Raw genomic sequence first — 24,342 nt, 5'->3', positions numbered from 1 at the left:
GCGGGAGCCCTGGTCACCTCTTAGATCCCAACCCTAGGTTCCTATTCTGCCAAATGACTGCACCCACAGGACTTGCAGACTTTCAGAAGATGGGCATTTGTCCCCTGCCTATTGTGTATTTATTGAGCGCCTACTTTATCTGCAGACACAGGTAAAGATGATGAAAAGGGCAATGTTTCCTCAGCCTCCCCTGGCCTCAGCCCAGTGCAGAGAAGCAGAGAATGGACAATGGTGGCTATTCTTTTACTCCAGCCTCTCCTCAAACTCCAGCCCATCCCTTGCAAGTGGACCTGTTGTCTTCTTCCTCCCAGATAATCAAACCAGTCAAGCAAGGAGGAATGGATATGCCTTGCCCAAGTGGAGAAGTTGAACCTGAGGCTACAGATCTGAGATCTGCAGATCTCATCAGAGGGGCTGGGGGTCCCTGTCCCAGACCCACACTACTCAGTCAGGGACCACATCTCGAGATTCTCCTTCCCTGCCTTCCAGAACATTCCCAGTGAGCGACAAGTCTGCCCAGAAGCAGGCTAGTTTGAGTGGCTGGAAATCTCAGCTGGGATCCTGGCGGCAGCTGGGGAAGGGCCAAGCTCTAAAAATAAACCAATGCTTGAGCCTGGGAGCAGCCAGTGGGAGACCGGCCAGCACACACTGCCACCGCCTGCCGCTCTGGCAGATGCCGTGGGCCTGGCCTCAGAGGGCCACCCTCCCTGGGCAGCTGGACCTGGGGTGGGTTGGTGGCAGGCAGCAGACAGGAATATTTGCCCCCAGCCCACATGTACATATATATACCTCCCCCAGCCTGGGACGAGCTCCACCAAGTAGCTCCCAAGAGAAAGGCTGGGGGGCTCTGAGGGCACCTGGAACTCCCCTCCACAGCCGGCTACTGACAGGGCACACACTGGTGAGAAGACAGCTCTCATGCCCTGAAGGGTCTGATCCCTGGAGGAGGTAAGGCTGTGGGTCTTGGAGAGAGGGGGGCTGGAGGGCTCCTGTGCCCACTCTCAACTCTGGAGAAGGGGTGACTGCTGTAGGCATTCTGCTCTCCCTCAATTGGCAGTGATACCACCTTCAATCAGCATTCATGCCCTCAGCTTGGTGGGGAAAGGTTTGCCCTTTTCATCTCAGGAGGTGATCAGCTAACCTTCCCCCAAATGTCAGAGCCCCGAGTGGCTTAATTGGGTGCCGGCTGTGGTTAATGGGCTTTCAGGAAACAAGCTGAAAAGTTTCAGAGGCAAGTATCCTGCTCAGCTGCCAGAAGCCTGGAGAAAGTCCTCCCTGTTCTGTTGCAGGTGGCAAGGACAGAGGGTGGGGTGCTGCCCCTGGTGGGCTGCGGAAGACAGCCTTTTCGGGTGTGCAGAAGACTCTCTAGGGATATGGGGAGAAGGCCAGTAAGATGTTGCAGGGTCCCGGCTCTGTATCAGACTTCAGGTTGACAAAAAAGAAATCTGTGTGGGTGGGGCTGCTTGGGGCATGGAGCCAGTGCTGATAGAAATGTGGGGACCCATCTAGGGAGCTTGAGACCTTTGTCTCTGCTCTCAAATCCCCCTTTCTGTCTAATGGAATTCTGTGCCAAGTTCCCTGCTGGGGAGGGAACACATGCTAAAGCATGATGTCCTGTGCCCAGGAGGGGGACACAGCAATGGGCTGAGTGGCAGAGCCTGCTGACAGTTGTCACACCCCGCCCTTAGTACTGGGGTGCTGGGGAGATGTTGGTTCCAGTGAGGACTGCTCCTAGAGCACATGGGGAGTCATTTTGCAAGTGATCTGCATGGATGTGTTGTGGCCTGAGAGTAAGCCATCTCTGCCCTGGCCACTTCCTGCAGCTGTGCTGGCCCAGGAGCTGCCAGGGAAATCCAGCTGGTGTGGGGCTGCAGGAAGGAAGGTGGCCTGGAGATCCTCTCCATGGCAGTCAACAGGGACATATCACTTGATCTCTGACTGAATGTGACCTTCTTGCAAAAGTGACCCAAGATCCTACATGCCAGACATCTGTGCCCACTGCCCTACTATTACCTGCAATTAATCTCCCTGGGACTAGCATCCCTCAGCCTTCTCCCATACACCCCCCAGAACCCCACCCAGTCTATGCTTAAATCCACCCAGCTATGTGGCACTGCTTCCAGTCCTCCTGTGCTCAGTGTCAGGGGACAGGAATTGGGCACTGCAACTTTGGAGGCTGAAGTTTCAACCCTGACTGACTCCTGCCCACTCCCAGGATGTGAACATCTAGGCAAGACATCTATCCCTCTAACTTCAGGCTTCTTACTATTCCTTCTGGGGTTATTGGAAGAATAAGAGAGAGAGCACTGGAGGAGGCGTGACACAAAGCAGATGGCAGGCGTGAGGGGCGGCACACAGTGTCTATGTTTTCACCCTTTCACCTTCTGCATTATTCCACACTGAACCCTGGGCCTCAAGGGCTTATACTTTGCAGCACAGGACCAGCACACAGTAGGTGTGCAAGTACTTGTGGGATTCACACATCATACATACATATGCCATATACATCTAAACACATCATAATACCTACAGCCATACACAACACCCGCAGACTCCACTCTGCACACAAGCAGACATGGCTGCTCTAATTGTGACATTAGCCCAATCCCAGCTCTTCTGGGCCATGATAATGTCCCCCTCCCCCTCTGTCTGGTGCTGTCTCTTCCCCACAGGGTGCTGGCTGATACCACAGGCTGAGTTTGGATCTGTGTACACATTCACCTCCTTCCAGTAGGGAGAACAGGATATGGGGAAGTACAGGACTCTCTGATTGTGGGAAAGTCTTGTGTTTGTGGTTAATTGTTGCTGATCTTGTTGGATGTGTGAGAACTCTATTCACCCTATTCCCCAAAGGCCTTGGTATTGTCTTCAAGCCACCCACAGATCCAAAGGGTTGCCTCAGCCTGAGAAAGGGTAGGAGATAGAAGTGAGGTCTGGGGATTTTATAACATTGTCTTCCACGCCTCACCACTTTGCTCAATTGCAAAGAATGAAGTACTGTAAAGAGACACTCTGAATAAGTGTGCAGGGGTGAGTGTGCATGATAGAGAAGACAGAGCTACAGGAAGGTGGGTGTGTCTGAAACAGGGTCTCCTGGAATACTCAGCACCTGCCAATCTCACTACAGACCTCAGCCTTTAGTCCAAAAGTCACAGAGAACAATGTCCCTAGCAGAAGTCTTCAGACACCCAGAGGTTCTGGCCTCCATGATTAGGGTACTGTCCTGCCATCAGCTATGAAGGAGAAGGTAGCGCTTACCCTTTGATGCCCTGCTGGTCTTACTGTTCATTATCCAAAAGCACCACCCTAGGTATAAAGCTTGTGACTGTCTTGATGTCCCCCAGTTTGGATGCCACCAGAGAACAGGCCAATGTCTGATCCTCCCTGGACCGCAGGACCCCTGTGGTCAGTGTTACTGAGACCGGATCACATTTGGAATAGTGGAAGTATTCCTTCCGGCTTAGGGACTCCAGGGAGGTGAGCAGAGTAGAGATCTGGTTTGTATGTTTGTATGTCATCTAGGTGCCCGAAAAGTTTTCCTGGGGAAGGTGGTCTCACAGAGGGGTTTCAGCAGGTGAAAGAGAGGGGCATCTGGGAAGGGGGGACTGCCCAGGCAGAGGCCTGGATGCCACAGTGAAAGGTGCCTGGGCCCCTGGCATTGGTTTTCCTTCCTGAGTGCTCCTGGAAGCTGAAGTGGCTCAGGCTCTAAATTAAGTAGTAACCAGGAACCTCTGATCTCATTATGTAATTATAATTGTCCTGCTCTTTAAATCATTTGAGGTGGCAGCGCTGGGGGATGTGGGAGCTTTGGAGAATTACCAGCCAAGAGCAGGGTGACAAGGGCCCAGTGACTTAAAGGTCACTCACAAACACTCCCATTTACACTAATTCATAAAATAAAGGCTCGGCACCCACATGCCCTTAAGCTAAGACCATGTTTAAGAACCAGCTGTTCAGAACCCCAAGGAGAGCAGGGCTATTTTTCTAGGTTAAGTACACACCCTTGCAGCTAAGGATTTCAGGACCCTGGCCAGAGGGTCATGGAAGGAAACCAGGGAAAGGAGAGGGGATTAGGAGCCTGCCTTCCCTCCACAACTGGCCAACCAGGTGGGCCTGGGGACAAGAGGACTGCCTGTAAGAAGGGGCCCTGTGTTGTAACGGTGTGTCCTTGGATACATCTGTTGGCCTTGGCCTCTATGGTCCTCTGTTTATCCATCTTTAAAAGGGGTCCAGGGTGTCTTCTAAAGGCCATCCTCCAAGAGGGCAGGGGGAACCCAGGCGTGTTCTCTAATATAGAGGAGATGTGGGGTGGGACAGAGACATGGGAGCTGCAACTGAACTGCTGGGTCCTTCCTGTCACCTGTCTTGTTTCAGAAAGGCCCACAACTGAGAGCCTACTGTATGCAAGAGGCAGGATATTATGGAACCAGATAGCCTGGACCTACACTCTAGCACTATTAAATATCGTCCAGTGACTTCACTTTACTGAGGACGGAGTGCCTCAGTTTCCCAGTCTGTACATGAGGGTGTCGTGAAGTCATCTTGAGAAGGGCTGATTTCAGATGAGCATAATGCTGGGCATGTGTGGAGCTCCACTGGGTGACCCTGGTGACACTGATGGCAATCAGCAGGGCAATTTCTACCTTGAAGGTGTAAGTCTACTGGCAGGTTTTCAAGTGAAATCTTTTGAGGAGTTTCTCCAGAGAAAATGCTGGGGGCTCCTCCACAGTGGTGCCCTGACACTCCCCAGTACCCCTGCAGGAAGTCCCACTAGTGGGGGAGGTGGAAAATCAGTCAGAATTGCCTTCCATCCCAGATCCTGCCTGCTGATGGGGTGACCCCAGAAACCCAGGGGCTATTCATCTCAGCTTCTCTCCAGTGAGCAGATCTCTGCCCAGTGCCCACCACAGCACTGAGAGCGAAGATGCAGCCACCAACCTGGGGAGGCCTCTTTCCCCGGGCCCCCAAGACTTCTCTGGCCCCACTGCCCCCTCCAGCCAGTCTTTACCCTCTCCACCATCCTCTCTCAACAAAATTTCTCTCCAGATCTTCCTGTCCCTCCCTCCCTCTCTCTTTCCCTCTCTCTTCCTCACTCTTTTCTCCCTCTCTCAGCCTTGAGTGTCCCTGAAATAGACTGAAGTGTCCTCTTCAGTCATGTCAATGCATTAAATGTTTTCAGTTCTTAATCTAAAAAGCCAATGAGGAGAGTATTTTGCTCTTTCTCACCGAAATGTACAATCAAAGTCACCACCTCGAGTTAATTGATTCTCCTCTGCCACTGCCACCCCCAGACAGCTCCAGCCCCAGTCCCAGCCCAGCTCCCTCTAATCCTATTGACTGCAAGCAAGACACCTAGGGCTCTTGGGATTTGGCTGCAGAGGCTCCTCCTGCACTGTCCCCCTCTGGATTCTCGGGGACCTCATAACCCAGGTAATGGTGGCCCTGGAGCGGGTGGTAGTAAAGAGCACGGTCTTTCCCCCACCAGCACCCCAGCTGCCCCCTTGACTGCACAGCATCCTGGTACTGCATTATCACTCTCTGAATGGGACTCTGGGGGCAAGTCCAAAGCCACCTACAATACAGAGCAAAAGTGGGCTTGACCCTGCTGGCCTGAGCCCACTCCACACTCATGTTCATTATCACCCAGGCTGTCTCCTCCCTATGGGCTTTGCACATGCTGTTTTCCCTGCCAGGAGGATCCTCCTATGTGCCCTTTCTTGGCCTAATGTCTAAATGCCACTTGTGTGTCTTTGTCGTCCTTCACCCTGAGTCATCTTTACCCATCACTAGCCTCATGCCTGCCCCTCACCCACACACACACTCAGCTAGCCCCAGGCCTCAGTTCTTCTCTGTCTCTTTTATGCTAGGGCTACCCATCTTTGTTTCTTTAGTTCATTGGGGTCTTTGATTTTTTTTAATCATTTTTATTATGGGTGGGTTAATATGAGTTCACAAAATTGTAAGCATTCAGTCAGGGGGATAGTTTCAGACTCAAGTCTATGGCCCTGTCTTCTTGGTAAATATCTACTCTCAGCCCAAATGTCACCCCCTCCACGAAGCCCCACTGACCTGCTTCCTTGCTGGATCTGTGCAAATGTACAGAAGGCCTGTGACTCTGATTGAGACCTGATGGGGACATTTCATGCTGTGTGGTGGGTGGCCTGAGCCTTCCTATAATAGTGAGCAGTGCCACCAGAATGCTGCAGTGCTGGGGCTGGGGGTCCCATTATAAGCCCCCCCCACACACACACAAAGTAGGCACATACTCTTCAGAGCCTTTGGAGGATTTCCTGACAAGCCAGGTGGTTCCTGGGTGCCTGAGATACAGAAATGTGAGCATCAGTAGAGAGGTGGGGTGGAAGTAGGAAGAAATCAAGGGAAGAACTGTCCCCAGTGGCTGATTCCTGAGCCTTCTGTGTTATAGAGAATTCTGACTATCACACAGCACGGAGAGAGCCATCAGACAAGCAAAAAGGCAGTGCACTCAGTGAAAAAAAAATGACCAGGGAATCAGGGGAAGAAGAGACAGAGGATACACAGGGGCAGGGGCAATGGAGAGAATCATGGATATATGGACTGTGACTCTTTGCAGAGACTGGGCCACTTGGAGCTGTGGAATTCTTTGGAGCTACATTCTGCTCTTCAAAATCTGGGATTCTTCTGCCTGGAGGCATCCCACCTGCAAAGTATCCTCCCCCATGACACTGTTGGGGTTCATGGGCACACCCTCCCAGCTTAGGCCAGCTGATGGCACAGATGACTTTCTCTGGTCCCTGGCTCTGCATTCTGAGGGAGCAATTCCTCTTCCATCTCCCTGAGTTGGGTCCTCCCCAGCAACTAGCACTTTGAGGCTGTGTCTGAGAGCCAAGCTCTCCTCCTCTGAAAGCAACTCTGAGCTGTATGATGTCTCCAACATCAGTCACTGAAGAGGCACTGCTCTTGCCCACTCCTGCCCCCACCCACCTGTCAATTAGCTTCCAAAGAGGTCTGCAGAGGAAGTGCATCAGGACTGATAAAAGACTGGGAGACAATTAGGGCTCGTTGTGCCTCTTCATTAATACTCCCTGCTCCTAAGAAAGGGGTAGATGTCAACGAGTGGCTTCAAGGGAAACTCTCTGCACTGTTAAGAAGTCTGCTTTGTCAGGGAGGCCTACCAGCCAGAACAGGGCAGGCAGAGATGCTGGGATGCAGGACACAGTGGCAGAAACACCAGCTCAGCCCTCAGCCGGATTAGGCTTCTGTTCAGAAGGACACAGGTATCTTGACAAGGAGGCCATATTTAAGCTGACATCTGCTGGGCTGTGTGTGTGTGTGTGGGGGGGGGTGCTGAGATGTCATGTGCAAAGTCCCTGGGGCAGGCGTGAGCTGGGTGGAATTGCTAGGCACTGCGGTTAGGCCCTTGAGGCGAGAGGACAGCCCTACCTACCTGCAGGAGCATGAGCTCCCTGGGGACTCTGTCTCACCTTATCCTGGGAGACCAGGACTCAGGGAGGCAGAGTGACTCACAAAGGTCACTTTGGCAGAGGGGGAGCAGAGGCTGACCTTAACCCTCGGCTGGGCTATAGCTGGTCCTATGCACTCATGGCAATCCCAGGAAATGGGGGGTGGGGCGGGGGAACAGCTCGCCTCAGTCCTGCCGCCATACTGATACTTGGTGTTCCCCAGTGAGTGCTGTGGAATCAAATGTTTCCTCCTCCTGGAGCCACAAGGGCCTCCTCTAAGGAGGCAGCAGCCTCATTTTGACCTCACTCAGTGATGTCAGTCTCTACAGCCAGGAGCTTCTGAGTGCTGATGGCTTTTTAATGTGTTTATAATTGAATCGAGTCCCAGAGTCTGGATGAGCCTCCTGTAATGGGGCAGGGCTCATGTCTCTGGTCAGGGTGGCCTTCTGGGTAGTGGCCACCACCCAGAACCTCATGTGTCCTGTGCCCTGTCAGAGGCAGTGCTGTCAGTAGGGTGCCTGATTCAAATTCTCCCTCTGCTATTTCTGGGCCTCCAGCCTCCAGCTTCCAGCCTCCAGCCCTGGCCAGGTTGCCTGACCTCTCTGCTCTAACAGGGGTGCTGTCCAGCCAGGCCCTCTCACCCCCAGGGCTCCTGCCCTTGCACTCACACAACCCCTTTCCTATCCAGGTCTGAGCGTTGCCCTTGCTGCTGCCTGTACTCTTTCTTCATCCAGCACCTGCCCCCAGCCTTCAGTCCCCCAGAGTCAGTGTGAGTGGGTGGGCCCTCTCCTGAGCTCCCTCCCAGGCCCTCCATGGGTTGCTCCTCCCCTACTGGTCATCTGATGTTCTCTTCTGCAGTGGCTCACTGCTCTCCCTCTTTCTGTAACAAAAAGGTGTGTCTGTTGGCAGCTATCCAGACACACTTACAAACCCAGTGAAAGGGCCAGAGGGAGACCCGTCGCCCCACCCTCCCTGCCTAGACTTTCTCCCATGAACGTCTGCTGCCTGGGCTGTGGGTTCCCTTTATAACTTTAAAGAATACGCTCCCACCTCTCTCTTATCAGCTGGTTCTGCTCTGAGCACTTGGCTAGGCTCGCCCACACCTCCCTGCCTGGGAGCCCGCACCACCCTGAGCTTCCTTCTCCAGTTTCAGCTGACTGCTGACTTAAAGTGGAGCCTGTGCCTGCTGCCCCCTGGCCTGGGGCTCCCCCCACCTGCCCACCCACTCACTGAAGGTTGCTCCAAGGACTTGACGGTGGGCTCCAGAGCACACACCACCTGGACCTGGGAGCTCTCAAACTCACCCTGAGCCTCCGCCCCACCTGTGTGCCCTTCTGTGCAGAGCCCCCTCTCCAGCCTCACTGGTCCTGTGCCAGCCTCTGGAGCATGGCCAACTCCAGCCACACCTGAACAAGAAGGCAGTTCTCCTCCAGCTTCTTCTAGCCATTTAGTTTATACCATGAGGCCCCTTCCCCATGGACCCTGTTTGTCCAATTTAAGCAACCTCTCCCCCCAGCTGCTGTCTACCCAGCACCACCATTACTCTGGACCTTCAGGATACTCCTGGTAGTGGGTTCCTGGGGGGCAGAATGGTGGTGGAGAAATGGGTTCCTCTTGCCCTTGGCTCTGACCACAGTGCCCACAGCTACAGGCTGAAGCTGGGGCTGATGACTCTGCCAAGCCTGTCCAGCTCAGCTTCTGTCTGTTGGCCTGGCAAGGCTGAGGCACAGTGGAACCTCCCCTTCTCCCTCTGGGAGCTCCTTGGGTGAGCCAAGCAAACACATTAACATCAGGTAGATTGGTAGGAGATAAAGAACAAATCTGATTACCTATGTGCCAAGCATTAACATAGTCGTAGATCCCAGAGTAAATGGTACAGACTGAGGATTTGCATCTTGAATTAAGGAATAAGAAAGAGAAATGGGGATGTGGGATAGGGGGTGAGTGGAGGTGAGTGGTCTTACATGGTTTTATGTGCTCTCCTGGCCACTTCAGGAGATGACCCTTATCTAGGTCAACTGTCCATCAGTGACAGTTGCTCCTGAGATCTTTGGGGCTGCACATGCTCTGAGGTCCACTTAGCAATCTGCCATGTCCAAGCAAAAGCCTTCCCTAAGCATCTTGGGAGAAAACTGGCTGAGCTTGGAGTGGGGTCTGAGTGGGCAGCCCACCCCCACCTCCCCAACCAGACTGAGCACCCATGTGCTAGGCAAGCCAGTCATTTCTTCTGCCTGTGTGTCTATGAGTGGGAAAATGAGCAAGAAACGGGACATATGCAGCTAGCATGCTGTAAATACTGGGACCAGCAGCTCAGAAATGAAACCCCAGCCTGCCTAGTGCCAAATTCTACTGGCCACTCTAACCAGCAGCACCTGGAGGCAGATGTGTGTGTGCGCAGGCACCGTGAACTTGAGTGGGGGTGAGCCAGATCCTTCTTGTCTGGAGCAGTCCATGTGCTAATTTCTGAGGACAATCCTGCGTTGTGGGGAACTCTGTTTAAACATCTTCCTTTGGTGTTCACAGCTCTCTCACCTCCCTGCTCTGGGGCTGATCCGGAGAAGTCAGGGAAGGGGCTGCCCTTTATCACAGTGCACTTGCTGCTGCTTTACTGTGTGAGTGCGGAGGCCTTCCACTGTTGTCACCCCAGAATGCCAGCAGGTCCCCGGGAGTCTTCTGTACTTAGCCTTACCCATGCTTAGTCACACATACGCTCTGTAGACTTGTATCTTGCTGCAGTTTTGAAACACATCTTTTCCATCCTTCCTTCTTTCCATCTATGCATGTGTGTGTGTGTGTGTGTGTGTGTGTGTGAGAGAGAGAGAGAGAGAGAGAGAGAGAGGAAGAGGAGCCAGAACACTGCTCAGCTTTGGCATATGGCAGTGCTGAGGACTGAACCAGGGGCCTCGGGCATGCAAGGTCATGCTCAACCACTTAGCTTCTCTCTAGTCCCACCCTTTTTCTTGTAATACATGCACTCAACCAGATGCTCACTACCCACCCCCTCCCCTTTCTTAAGCCTTGGTTTCCTGACCCCCATTCTCTTGAGAGCAGTTCTTTTTTTCATTTTTTTATTTTTTTATAATTTTTATTTATAAAAAGGAAACACTGACAAAAACCACAGGATAAGAGGGGTACAACTCCACACAATTCCCACCACCAGAACTCTGTATCCCATCCCCTCCTTGATAGCTTTCCTATTCTTTTTTTTATTTCTTTATTGGGGAATTAATGTTTTACAGATAGTAAATACAATAGTTTGTACATGCATACATTTCCCAGTTTTCCATATAACAATACAACCCCCACTAGGCCCTCTGTCATCCTTTTTGGACCTGTATTCTCCCCACCCACCCCAGAGTCTTTTACTTTGGTGCAGTATGCCAACTCCAGTTCAGGTTCTACTTGTGTTTTCTCTTCTGATCTTGTTTTTCAGCTTCTGCCTGAGAGATCATCCCATATTCATCCTTCTATTTCTGACTTATTTCACTTAACATGATTTTTTCAAGGTCCGTCCAAGATCAGCTGAAAATGGTGAAGTTACCATTTCTTATAGCTGAGTAGTATTTCATTATGTATATATACCACAACTTGCTCAGCCACTCATCTGTTGTTGGACACCTGGGTTGCTTCCAGGTTTTGGCTACTACAAATTGTGCTGCCAAGAACATATGTGTACACAGATCTTTTTGTTGGCTTCCTTAGGATATATTCCCCAGGAGAGGAGTTGCAGGGTCATAGGGTAGGTCCATTTCTAGCCTTCTGAGAGTTCTCCAGACTGTTCTCCACAGAGGTTGGACCAATTAACATTCCCACCAGCAGTGCAAGAGGGTTCACTTGACCCCACAACCTTGAGAGCAGTTCTTGGATCTCACTAAATTTTGTGCTCTTCCTGCCTCTGAGTCACCTTGTGTCATGTCCTGGAATTCCGTTCCCTCCTCTTCTGGAAGGCCAGCTCCATCTCTAGGTAAACCTACTCAGTTACTCAGCCTCTTCACCTCTATTATTCAGCACTCTCACTCCTGAGTAGTTCTCCAAGGACTATGAAACCAATGTCACCCCAATGTTTGCTGCAGTGCCATTTACAATAGCCAAGATACAGAGATAGCCGAGGTGCTAGAGGCAGATGTGTGTGTGTGTGTGTGTGTGTGTGTGTGTGTATGTGTGTGTGTGTGTGTGTCTACAGTGGAATACCATTCAGCTCTGAAGATGAAATTTTGCCATTTGCAGCAAAATAGAAAGGAGCCTAAAGAATACAACAAAACAAAATAAGCCAGAAGGTAAAAGATTCCACCCATCTGTGAAATACGGGGGCAGTATACAATATAACACTGATGAGTGGACAGAGCAAAATAAAAATAAGTGGACACTGGCAAAGGAACTAAAGCTAGTGGAAGAGGCAAGAGAAATGGTACAGAGGTGTGAAAAATGAACCTATTTTCTCCATACATAAAGTCATCGGGGGTCATACAGGTCCTCAGGGAGCACTAGCCAGAGAGCTCAAGGGGGAGGAGGATTCACCTGCTGAGAACCTAAGACCACACCTGCCCTAGGGCACTAGGGGTTCGACTCCCTTGTCACCCACTTTAGAGAAGAGGGCTCTGAGACCCGACAGAGCACAAACCCAGGAAGTGAAGCAGATGGCAAAGAAGCTACGTGACAAACACCTCATGATACCATTGCTGTATGCCTAAGATCCTCAAAGGGGGGGGGCTGACTGGTGTCATGTGGGGGATCCAGTAATGCTGAAGGGGACCCACTAGCAATGGGTTTGCGGAAATGACCAAAGGCTGGGGTTGCTGAAATGCAATACAAAAATGAAGGACTGGAGATAGAGCTGAGACCCAGGCAACAAGCCAAGGTTCCAGGACTTGTTCCCAGAGCCCCAAGTGGCACCTTCACCTTGGCCTTCTAAAGCTTTCCCTTGCCCTCAATCCTTCTCTCTGCCCTTTCCTTCCTTTTAGCACCTACTCCTCATAACTCTCAGGGGTGACAAGAAAGAGGTGGTTGGCCAAGGGTTGCTAGACTCTGGGTTAGCGCTGATTTCCCACATGCTGTGTGGCTTTCATGAAGTCACCTGACCTCTCTGAGCTGGGGCCCTCAAGGTCTTTCTGCATCAAAGAGCTGCCAGGAGGGTCCTACAGGTGATACACGAGGACAGGCCCTGTGAGCAGAGGAGGCTTCTCGTGCTACATTAGCATTCATTCATTCATCCACCATATGGATGTCCTCCTTCCTGGAGACAGGGTGCCCAGCCACCCCCTTCCTGCCTTTTCATTGGCCCTGGCTCTGGGTTCAGGCCATCAGCATTCAGATGCGATCAGTTGGTTTGATTAATGTACAGTCTCCACAGCATCAGACCCGCAGAGGGGAATGTGGGCTGGAGGGTAATTATAATCAAGTTTGAGGAAAGCTGATGGTATTAATGAAAATCATTACACTCCTGGCAGCTAATACAGGCAGAGGGAGGGACAGCCTGGGCTTGAATGCCTCCTATTCCTGTTCTGGTTTCAATCAGGAGCGCCTTCAGAGGGCTTGGGGAGAGGCTGATTTCTCTGCCCCTCCCGGGGACGTGCAGGCAGAGTGAAAGAGGCTGCCTTGCCCTACATGCTTGCCACATCTCTCCCATCTCTGCTGCCCACTGTGTGATGAGCCCTAGAAATTCCTCTGTGCTTCCCTGAGCTCCTGTCACTGGTCAGTCAGTCACCCATCAATGTGGGGCCCCTGCACCCTGGCCTGGTCTTTCTAAATGGGAGTATCACCAAGTGTGCCTTTCTTACACTCCTGTCTACAAAATGTGGTTTTGCACCTGTTAAGGTGGCATAGCCTCTTCCTCAAACCCAGCTCTTGAACCCTCTGCAGGCTTCTAGAAGCTTTTTGAAGCCAGACTGTCCTCACTCTGCTGCCTTTCCCATCTGACCCCAGGAGAAGCTGCTTTGAGCAGCAGCCTCACAGGACCCAGGGCCTTTGGCCCTCATCCCCAGCCAGCCAGGCTGAGCCTAAAGTCAGCAGTGTGTGAACAAGGAGATGAGGGCAACTGGTGGAGGCGACTCACTCCCCACTTATTCCAGGTAAATCCATGCAGTGTCTCCCAGGGCCCCAGGCCACTCTCCCCACCGCCCCACATGGCAGGCTGGCCTGGGAGGGAATCAGATGAGGACAGATTAAGGGAAACCAGCAGGTCCTGCTCCACCTTCAGGACCCAGAGCAAGTCTCTGGTCCAAGCCCCTGCTGGGTCCAGGCTGGGTTGCTTTAGATTAGCTGTGGGGGTGTCAGGGCTCCCTCCCCTACTTTCACCCTCTGGGACAAGTTGCCCACCAGCAATGTGTCCTGGAATAAAGGCAGGAGACTCAACCAAGTGGGACAAGACACAGAAAGGTCACTCTGAACATAGGCAGAGGGGGTTCAGAGGGCTTCACAGAAGAGGTGGCATTTCTTTGAGTCTTTAAAGGAGAATTTCATACATATACATATGTATACATACACACACACACATATATATATATATATAGATAGATAAGACAAAACAGAAATTGAAAGGAGAAGGGGAAGAGAGATAGAAACAGAGATAAAGATGCACCTGATTAAGCACACACACTACAGTGTGCAAGGACCCAGGTTCAAACCCCAGGTCCCCACTTGCAGTTGGGAAGCTTCGTGAGCAGTAGAGCAGAGCTGCAGATATCTCTCTGTCTCTCTCGCCTCTCTATTTCCCCCTCCCCTTTCAATTTCTCTCTATCTCTATCCAATAATAAATAAACTTTAAAGAAAAGACAGAGATGGAGAGAGAGAGAGAGAGAGAGAGAGAGAGAGAGAGACCTGCAGCTCTACTTCACCACTGGTGAAGCTCTCCTCTGCAGGTAAGGACTGGGGTCTCTGTGAATGTGTGCACTCAACCAGGTACATCACTGCCTGGCCCTAAGGGAGGATTTCTACAGAGGAAAGGAAAGGATGAAGGGACCAGCCTGAGCAGAGGCCTGAGGCAGGAAGGAGGCCATCAAGAGCCCCTTAGAGCAAACTACAGTGAGCCTGCAGTCCACACCAGGCAGCAGGCCTGAAGTTATGGGAGGTGTTAGACATGGTCAGAGCTGAGATAGAAGCTTCTAGATGCTGTTTCAAATCACTCAGCCTTCAACAGCACCCTTCCGTGTCTGGCTGTGCTAAGTTTTTGGGGATCCAGATACCAGTTCTGCCCCCCATGCTCTGGGTTCTGTTCTGTGTTGAGGGAAAGCCTCAGGTTACTCTAGGTAATCAGGGAAGGCTTCCTGGAAGAGAATACCCTGAACAGAACTTTTTAAGCCAGTTTGGGAGACTGAGACATGAACAAGCAAAGTGTGTTATCTCATTGTTTTCTCAGCAACTTCTCTGGGGGCAGTTATAACGTTCTTGCTAAATACAGATAAGTACACTGGTACTACAGATAAGTAGTCTGGGCGACTATGGAACCTACCATAAAGTGACAGAATCTGAAACTAGTCATAATCTATTGACAAGGACTTTGCCCTGGGCCAGGGAGTGGAATGAACAACTGCCAGTGGGTAGCTGATGCTGATCACAGAGGGTTGAGACAAACCCTGCAGGGCACTGAGGAGCCATTACTGATCCTAGGCAGAAGAAAAACAAGGCCAAGCTCATATTTTAAGGTTACTCTGGCAAAGGGTAAGCAGCCCAGGAGCAGTCCAGTTGTGGCAGAAGGTTCCAGAAAGGGCACCCTGAAGGTCACATGAGCCAGGCAGCAGAGACCCAGCTTACCTGGCTTCCCCCATCTAAGCCAGGCTAGTGGCTAGAAAGTGGGGGGATGTAGGGAAGAGAGGGCCCAGCCTGCTGTGTAAAAGACCATGACAAAGAGGTGATTATGTCTTGAGCTTTGCTTTAAAACCCTTAATGGATTTTTTCCACTCCATAAAACCGCCCTGTGGTCTAAGAATGATAATTGAGATCCGGGAACAAGACTAATGCCTTGCGCCCAGCAGCCAACCAGCCGCTCCCTGCCCCCTACTCCTGCCTGCCATTCTACCAGAGATGGACAGGGATCCCCACACAGTGAAGGCTAAGCTGTCTGTCCAGCCCCAGCCCCACCCTCACCCTCCAGCACTGTGGGGCAGCCACATAGCTGTGTCCCTTCCTGCTGGCACGCAACCTCAGCAGACAGGTGTGTGGGCTCACCTGGAAGCCTTTTGCAGAATGCTGTCCTCATCCCCATCTCAGTGGAGAAACTGAGGCAAAAATGTGTGCATGGAGCAGGAATTGGGGGCCCTGGCCCAAAAGCCCCACCTCTCTGTCCAGTGCCGAATCCCACACACCTTTGGGAATAAGGAACTCACACCATTCTCTGTGTCACTTGCCAAGTGGATACAGAACAGCTCATCTGAGAGTGACCTCTCGCTGCACTGACACTGTGTCACTCCCTGCCTGGCGTAGGGGCATGGAGTGGGGGGAATACCCCTCCCTGGGGGCTCCTCTCCCTCACCATGCTCCACATGCCCCCCCTCAGTTCACCTGTTCAGGCAGGACCTGCAGGTGCTGCTCTGATTCTAGCAGCTCACATGTATCACCTCCTGCGAGACACAAAGCACAGGTGCTGCTTATGCTGAGGACAGAGACTCAGAGAAGCCAAGACACTTGCCCAAGGCCACAAAGCTCCCTTGATGAGGGGGAAGCAGTGGAGGTGGGACAAGGGCACGTTTACACTCTGTCCTAACTGTGAAGTCACAGGGCCCTTGGGTCTATGTGAGTGAGACACTGAGGAGCAGTGACCCTACCCCCAACCCGTGCTGGCCCCCATTTTCATTGTCTTGGGACATCCAGATTGCTGAGATTCCTGATTCCAAATCCTTTCTCTGCTGAGATTCATATCCCTCTCCTAGGCTTCTGTGCTCAGGATGGCTGTTACTATTTGGTTCCTTGCCACAGTGGCCTTTGCCACCCAGTGGCTCCTTGCCCAGCTCTTTCACCCTCCACCCTACCACCAGCCCCTGGCAAAAGTTTAGGGAAGTCACTTCTGGTCCACAGCCCCTCCAGCAATTTGGGCTTGTGAGAGCTGAGCCACTGTTTCCTGTGCACCTACTGTGTGCCAGGGAAGGAAAACAGACTCCATCCCTTCTAGCTTAATAGTCTGGAAGGTGAGGGGGGATTGTTCCCATTTCACAGGAGAGGAAACTAAGGTCTGACTCTGCCAGGGGCATCTAGGGCAGCCCCAGCTTTGCTGACATCACTTCCCATAGCTGGCAGGGCTTTCTGGGATTGGTCCCCCTTCCTAGTCCCAAGACCAGCAGCTACTGTTTTTATTCCTAGGCTCTCTATTCTCACTTCCTCTATGGGCCCCTGTGTGACCCTGAGACACAAAGCAGAGGATACCATTTACAGCTGTAACTTAAGAGCCACCTTCTGCTATGACTGGAATTAGCTACATGAATGAAGAATGCACCCATTGCTGGGAATGGATTTTATTTCACTTCTTCTAGCACTGGCTGGGTTTCTATCAATAAAACAAGTCTGCACTTGACCTTAAGCTGCTGGGTGTCATCTACCCTGTGCCCTCATCCCTCCCAGGTCATCCCAGAAACACAGCTATTTGTAAGCAAAGAACATCTGCGCAGGGCATGATTCATCTGGAGAGATGCAGAAGCCATAGACCCACGGAAAGGGGGCAGGAGGGAGCAGGGCCACAGCCTCCCAGTCAGGCCACAGTCCCTTGTTAGCCCCCCTGTCAGGCCACAGCCCCGCCAGGGTTTGCCTCCCTCCATTCCTGGGCCCTCTTCTCTGGTCCATCTGTTGGGTACTATGTAAAGGTCACAGAGTTGGGTCTCGAATGAGAGTTCTGTGTGATTTGGGGCCAGTAAGTGTTGTATGCTTTACATTGGGTTGTCCTAGCTCTCCCCCTGCCAAGAAAATTGGATCAGTCCTGCTAGTTTCGCGGGCCGCTTGGCCCCGCCCCAAGGAACCCCGAGAGAGTTCCAGAGTTCCAGAGTTCGAGAGAGTGCTTGGCGCTGCCGCGGGGGAAAGAGGCAACAGAGTTCTGTTTGGTGATTAGTTTGGGTTAGTTTATGAATCGTTGTTCCTGAATAAAGAAATACAGCTTCCTGGCCCAGCCGTATGTCTCTGGTCGTCTCTGTTACCCGCCCGTGAAGCTAGCCCGGCCAGCTGGAGCCTCCGAATTTTAACAACAAGTAAGCTTCATTTCTCTATGTATCAGCTTGCTTTTCTATTATAAAACACATGTGTAGCACCTATTTGGCAGGGTGGTACCAGGGGATTAAAGCAAACCCCTGCAGAGTGTGAAGGGGGGCTTCTGCAAACTGCAGGTGCTCCTTGCACCCCACTGCACCTGCCCACCCCTTTAGCTTTCTGAGTCTGTCTTCTCCAAGAGGTCACTCTGTCCTGTGCTTCAAAGGAATGGAGGCTGTCACCTTTTCTGCCTCACAGACCTCCTCACCTCTGTGCACTAGGCAGAGCCGAGAACACTTACAGTGACTTGTTTTTGTTTTTTTTTCCTACTAGGGTTATCCCAGGGGCTTGTTGCCTGCATAACTCCACTGTTCCCAGCAGCCACTTTTCTCTTTCCTCCAGAGAGAAAGGGAGAGTGCGGGCATCTGACTTGATCTTGCTTAAATCCTTTCTTTCCACTTTTAAAAAATTTTTTAAAATATTTATTTATTTATTTTCTCTTTTGTTGTCCTTGTTGTTTTTCATTGTTGTTGTAGTTATTATTGTTATTGATGTTGTCGTTGTTAGATAGGACAGAGAGAAATGGAGAGAGGAGGGGAAGACAGAGAGGAAGAGAGAAAGACAGACACCTGCAGACCTGCTTCACTGCCTGTGAAGCAACCCCACCCCTGCAGGTGGGGAGCTGGGGGCTTGGACTGGGATCCTTGCAGGTCCTTGCACTTTGCACCACGTGCGCTTAACCCGCTGCCAGACTCCCTTCTTTCCACTTTTTTATTACCAGAGCACTGCTCATCTCTGGCTTATGGTGGTGCAGGGGGTTGAACCTGGGACTTTGGGGCCTCAGACATGAGAGTCTCTTTGTATAACTATTATGCTATCTACCCCACCTTCTTGCTTAAGTCTTGAATACAGTCCTGTACATTCTCTCTCTCTTTTTCTCTCTCAAGTTTTTATTTATAAAATGGAAACACTGACAAGACCATAGGATAAGAGGGGTACAACTCCACACAGTTCCAGGCACCAAAACTCTGTATCCCATTCCCTTCCCTGATAGCTTTCCTATTCTTTAACCCTCCTGGAGTATGGACCCAGGGACATTATGGGGTGCAGAAGGTGGGAAGTCTGGCTTCTGTAATTGCTTCCCCCCGAACATGGGCATTGACAGGTCGATCTATACTCCCAGCCTATCTCTCTCTTTCCCTAGTGGGATGGGAACCTGGGGAGGTGGAGCTCCAGGACACACTGGTGGGGTCGTCTGCCCTGGGAGGTCCGCTTGGCATCATGGTAGCATCTGGAAGCTGGTGGCTGAAAAAGAATTAAGATGGAAAGCAGAGCAAATTGTTGACTAATTATGAACCTAAAGGCAAGAATATTGCAGATGAAGATTTGGGGTCTCCGTTTTGGAAAAAGCTAGTAGGTATATTCCACGGGGTTCATGACCCGACTAGTTTTTGCCTGTGTCTGATATCCAATATGCTGGTGACCTAAGCTATTGTCTGGGGGGGGATGGTGTCACAATTGGTAAAAGGACCAGAAATCTGGATCAGGGAAGAGAGTAGCTCCTGGATATGGGGAAAGTGTATAAATATTGTTAACTGTAAACCCCATTGATTTGATCGGGGGTCCATAGTCAGCACAGGAGTCTGTGTAACCTCTGCATTCCTGTAGGTCTGAGCTCAAATTCTGTGGTCACAGATAGGGACATTCCAGGCTGTGTCAGTTTCAGGACCCATCATCCTAGGGTGATAGGCAGAGTACTGTGCATTCTCTTATAGCTCTTTCTTGAGACCCCCTCAAATAGCAAAGCTCTTTTCACTTCTGCATAAATTTCTGGATTGACTTGTCTTTTTTTTTTCCCCCACCAGGGTTATCCTTGGGGCTTGGCACTTGCATAACACCACCATTCCTGGCAGCCATTTTTCTCTTTCCTCCAGAGAGAAAGGAGAGACTGGAAGAGATAAAAAAGACACCACAACACTGCTTTCTACCACTTGTGAAGCCAACCCCTCTGCAGGTTCTCCTATGTGATGGCTGGGGACTTGAACTTGAGTCTGTGCATGGTGACATGTGTCCTGTACTATATGAGCCACCTGCTCGCCCCCTAGTTACCTTAGTTTTATTAATACCTGTCAGTCTTTTTTAAAAAAAAATTAAGTAATGCTTGCAAGCCTTTCTCCCATCTGTGGTTTTCAGCCTTTTTTTGCTACACAGCGCTCTGTGTGGTTCAAAGGCTAATTAAGCTTCTTGAATCTTGACTTGATATTTTTTTGGCCAAATGTTGAGGATTCCTGGAAAATTATCTTTTCAAATATTCTGTCTGTCTAATTCATATCCTTGCCCTTCTGGGGCTCCAATTATATATATATATTGGATCTCTTCACTGATCCTCATGTCTTTATCTTTTTTTTTTATTTCCCTTCTTTTGTCACTCTGCTTGAATGCAGCTAATTTCCCTCTCACTTCTTTCCCTGTTAATTCTCTTCTCTGCCAGGTCCACTTTGTTCTGAATCCATCTACTGAATTCTTGCTTTCATTTTGACTTTTCTGACCTAGATTTCTCATTTGCTTCATATATATATATTCCAGCATTTGGCTGGAATTCTTCACCTTGTCATCTATTTTTCTTAGATGTACTAATCATAATCATGTCCATGTCTGTGTCCAATCACACCAATATTTGGATCACCAATGGGTCATTTATTTTGTCTATTTTTCCTCTTGTTCCTGTGACTGGGATGCCTGGGAGCTTTTAATGAGTGTTGACCATGGTACAAAAGTGTGCACAGTCTCTGTAGAATGTTATCCTCTGAGAGGGTTTACATTAGCTTCTGCAGGTATTTAGATTATGGGGAGGCAACCTACATTCCATCTGGGCCTGGGCTGTTTCTCCCCTGAGATTCTTTCTCAGGCACACTTTATCTCTAGCTGGACCTTATTCCTAGGCTATCTAAGGTCCAAATGAGACAGTGTATTCCCCTTCCTCAGGGCTCCTACACTCCAGTGCCTTTTATTTCTTCTTTTATTTCCACTAAGTTTACCACTGGGGATCACTACATGTACAGCAAATCCACTGCTCTTGGCAGCCATTTTTCTTTTTCCCTTTGTTTCTTTCTTTCTTTCTTTCTTTCTTTCTTTCTGACAGGACAGAAAATTTGAGAGGGAAAGGGGAGATAGAAAAGAGAGAGAGAGACCTGCAACACTGCTTCTCCACTAGCGAAGCTTCCACTCTGCAGGTAGAGGCTAAGGGCTCCAGTGCTTTTGAAATTGTTTTTATGACCATCAGTCTGATGAAAGTTCTACTTAGGTTTTCATTTTATTTTCTTTTGTTTAATTTTATTTTGTCTTATTTTATTTTTAATAGAGATAGAAAGTTATCAAGGCAGAGAGAGAGAGAGAGAGAGAGAGAGAGAGAGAGGCTGAACCCAAAACACCCAAGCTTCCTTCAATGGTGGGGGTTCAAACCTGGGTCATGCACATGGCAAAGTAGCTCATTATCTAAGTGAGCTATGTCACTGACCCTGCTTAGACCTCCAATTTTTGTAGCCACCACACTCTACTCAGCTCATTCTGCCCAGGAGTTAGGAAGCTTCTTCTTATTATTTTTTCCTTCTTTATTTACTTATAAAATGGAAATATTGACAAGACCATAGGATAAGAGGGGTACAATTTCACACAATTCCCACCTCCAGAACTCTGTATCCCATCCCCTCCCTTGAAATCTTTCCTATTTTTTATTGCCAACAGGGTTATCAATGGGGCTCAGTGTTAGCATTATGAATTTGCAGCTCCTGACAGCCATTTTTTCCTTTTTTTTTTTTTTAAAGTCTCTATTTTATTTTTATTTGACAGAACAGTGAGAAATTGAAAGGGAAGGGACGATAGACAGGGAGAAAGACAGACACCTGCAGGCCTGCTTTCACCACTCCTGAAATACCCTCTTTACAGATGGATAGTGGGGGCTCAAACCTGGACCCTTGTGTGTGGTGATATGTGCACTTAATGGAGAGCTCCACCATCCAGCCCCCAAGCTGGCAAGCTTCTCAGAGGAGAGGTGGAAAGTGCTGGGTTCACTGCTCTGTGCTTTTCTTCTGCTTCTTCCAGTTCAGAATGCCCGAAAGTTCAAATTTTGTTTCTCCAGGCCCATGCAATTCCCAAAAGCTCTTGTAGCTTCTACTTCCTGCTTGCTTATTTGTCTGCCTACTCCTTGACCTCTTTGAACAACTGCCTACAAGTGTTCCAGGGGAGAGCAACTGCCTACAAGTGCTCCAGGGGAGAGCCTGGGTAGACCAGCAGTGTTGCCCTGAGGAGTCAGTACTCCTTCTCCCTCCATCCACGAGGTCCAGCTGCCTTTCTGGCTCTCCTGTGCCTATAGACAGAAGTCTTCCATTGTTCCTCTCACTTCTCCCTTTGCTGGGAGATCAGGAAGAATAGGCAGGAGGGGACACTGGCCTCAACTCAGCTGGTGGTGCTGGAGGTGACAGAAAAAGATGGATTGAAAGAGAGATGGTCATGGTGGTCGATAGCAGGGGAGGAAGGAGTCTACCGGTGAGAGTGCTGGGCGTGCCAGCCTGGTCCCTGCCCCTGTGAGGATCGCACTGTAGCCCTGGCCTCTCTGTGCACATAGCTAATGTCCATCATTAATAGTGACAGGATCTGGATGCCAGGAGGCCAAAGGGGCTGGTAGAGAGACATAAAAAGGGAGAGAGAGAGAGAGAGACCTCAGAGTCCAACCACAAGGCCCTGAACCTGAGGGCATCAGCCACAGACAGTCTTCAAGGGCTCTGTCACCCATGGCCAGCCCTTGACCACCTAGGATCCCCCCATCTCTCCTCCATGTCACCCCGGAGTCCCATATTTCTTCAAATATACCCTGAGGGCTCTGCAGAAGCAGTGCATGTGTTGATTATAGGTTTCTCCCCTGCCCTTGGGTCTGGCTGACCCCTATTCATCTATTGGTTCTCAGGGTCCTCTCATTCAACTGACAATTTCACATTCTTGGGGTGACTCACCTCATATTGGGGACTGTAGATGCCCCCAAAGAGCTGGCTCACTCCACACCCCTGCACCTGTCCTACTTGGCCTTCCATGAATGCCAGTTGAATAACTATGTTCATGGTCTGACTCTGGCAGGACTTGGATCTTCTCTGCCCACCCCATGCCCCCTGCTTTGCATGTGACCCCAGACAAAGTGCTGACTTTTTGAGCCTCAGTTTTTCCCACTGCCAGGATGGGCTTCCAAATTCCACCCCATCTGCATCCATGGAAAGATGGCGCATGAGGTTAGAGCCATCTGACCTTACTCATGTGCTTACCCAGCAGTCAGAGCCAGCTGCACAGTCTGTGCCAGGTGCTCTTCCAGGCATGTGACATTGTCCATGGAAAATGACAGGCAGGACCCCTTGTCACAAAGCATTAACATATGCAGGTGCTGATGAAAAACAAACTCCAAGCAACAGGTGAGCCTGCAAGAAATGTTATCAGCTATAGACCAGAGAGAGAACTAATACTATTGCCAAGCATACAGCCAAGGTTTAAGACCCATCACCACATGGGAGATGTCATGGCATTTGAGGGAAGCTCCACTACTGTGGCGTCTCTCCCTCTATCTCTTTCTCTCTGAATGAAAAACTGCCCTGTAGAGGTGAAACTGTGTGTATGCAAGACCCTGAATATGCAAAAAGGAAAGAAAGAAAGAAAAGGAGGGAAAGGAAACAAAGAAGAAAATATAAAAGTAGGATGGATACATGCGTGCACGCAAAAAGCAAGCAAGGGAGAAAGGAATGGAGTGGGCCAGGCAGTGGTACATTCCAGAGAGCATATATTACCATGTGCAAAGACCTGGCTCAAGCTCCCAGTCTCCATCTGCAAGGAAAGAAGCTTCACAGTGGTGAAACAGTTCTGCAGGTCTCTCTCTCTCTCTCTCTCTCTCTCTTCTCCCTTCCCTCTCAATGTCTGTCTCTACAAAAAAAATTTAAAATAAAGACATTATTTTTAAAATGGAAGAAGGAAAGGAGTAAGGGGGAAAAGAGAAAGAAAGAAAGGAAGAAGAGAGAAAGAATGAATAAATGAAAGAATGAATGAATGAGTGAGTGAATGAATGAATGAAAGACCAGCAGCAATGAGAGGAAGAGCAAGGTGACTGGGAGCAGGGCAGGCTGCGAGGCCTCTCAGGAATGCACCTCTTACACATGCCTGCCAGTCTCTGCTAACTGCCTTGGGGTAGAAGATCATAAGACTGACACTGGGGCTAAGGGAGCAGCCAGGGCAGATGCCCAGAGGCAGAAAGGCCAGGCCAGCAGCAGTGCAGGCAGCACATCCAGGAGCAGGAAACAGCTGGAGCCCAGGCCTACATGCCTTTGGGCTGCTCCTGGTGAGCTAAGTACAGAGCCTGGGCATCACCCTGTAGCAGACCCCCATGAGAAGCAGCCCATCTCTGCTAGCCAGGCCCCTAACCTCCTCCAGGGAAGGAGAAAGGAGATTCATCTGGCCCTCTCAAGCTAGGAACACTCTACCCAGATAGACCAACAGTAGGACCTCCCAGCTGCCGCCTGCACCTCTGGCACTACCAGACACCAACACAGGGAGGAGGACCAAATCAGGCTCAGAGACGCTACCACAAGTCCCCAGGAGCTAAATCTGCCCAGCTTCCCAACCAGCCCACTCCCCGCCCAACAGTCATCCTGGAAACCCAGGTGCTCCCAAGAGGAACCCTGAGCCTGTGCCTCCATTAGCTCAG

At 50.4% G+C, this 24,342-nt stretch overlaps 1 protein-coding gene across 1 annotated transcript in view; it reads left to right on the top strand.

Annotated features, from left to right (window-relative positions):
* Nucleotides 1-748: 748 nt before the first annotated feature.
* Nucleotides 749-24,342, top strand: part of SHISAL1 (shisa like 1) — a 116,492-nt gene continuing 92,898 nt past the window's right edge. The window contains exon 1 of the mRNA XM_060189139.1: nucleotides 749-948. The gene's annotated coding sequence lies outside the window, so the exon portion shown is untranslated. The remainder of the gene's footprint in view (nucleotides 949-24,342) is intronic.

Source organism: Erinaceus europaeus, chromosome 4 (assembly GCF_950295315.1).
Source record: "Erinaceus europaeus chromosome 4, mEriEur2.1, whole genome shotgun sequence".
In the NCBI taxonomy this organism is placed as follows: Eukaryota; Metazoa; Chordata; class Mammalia; order Eulipotyphla; family Erinaceidae; genus Erinaceus; species Erinaceus europaeus.
The sequence above is the reverse complement of the archived record's forward strand: the minus strand, read 5'-3'. Positions and strand labels throughout refer to the sequence as shown.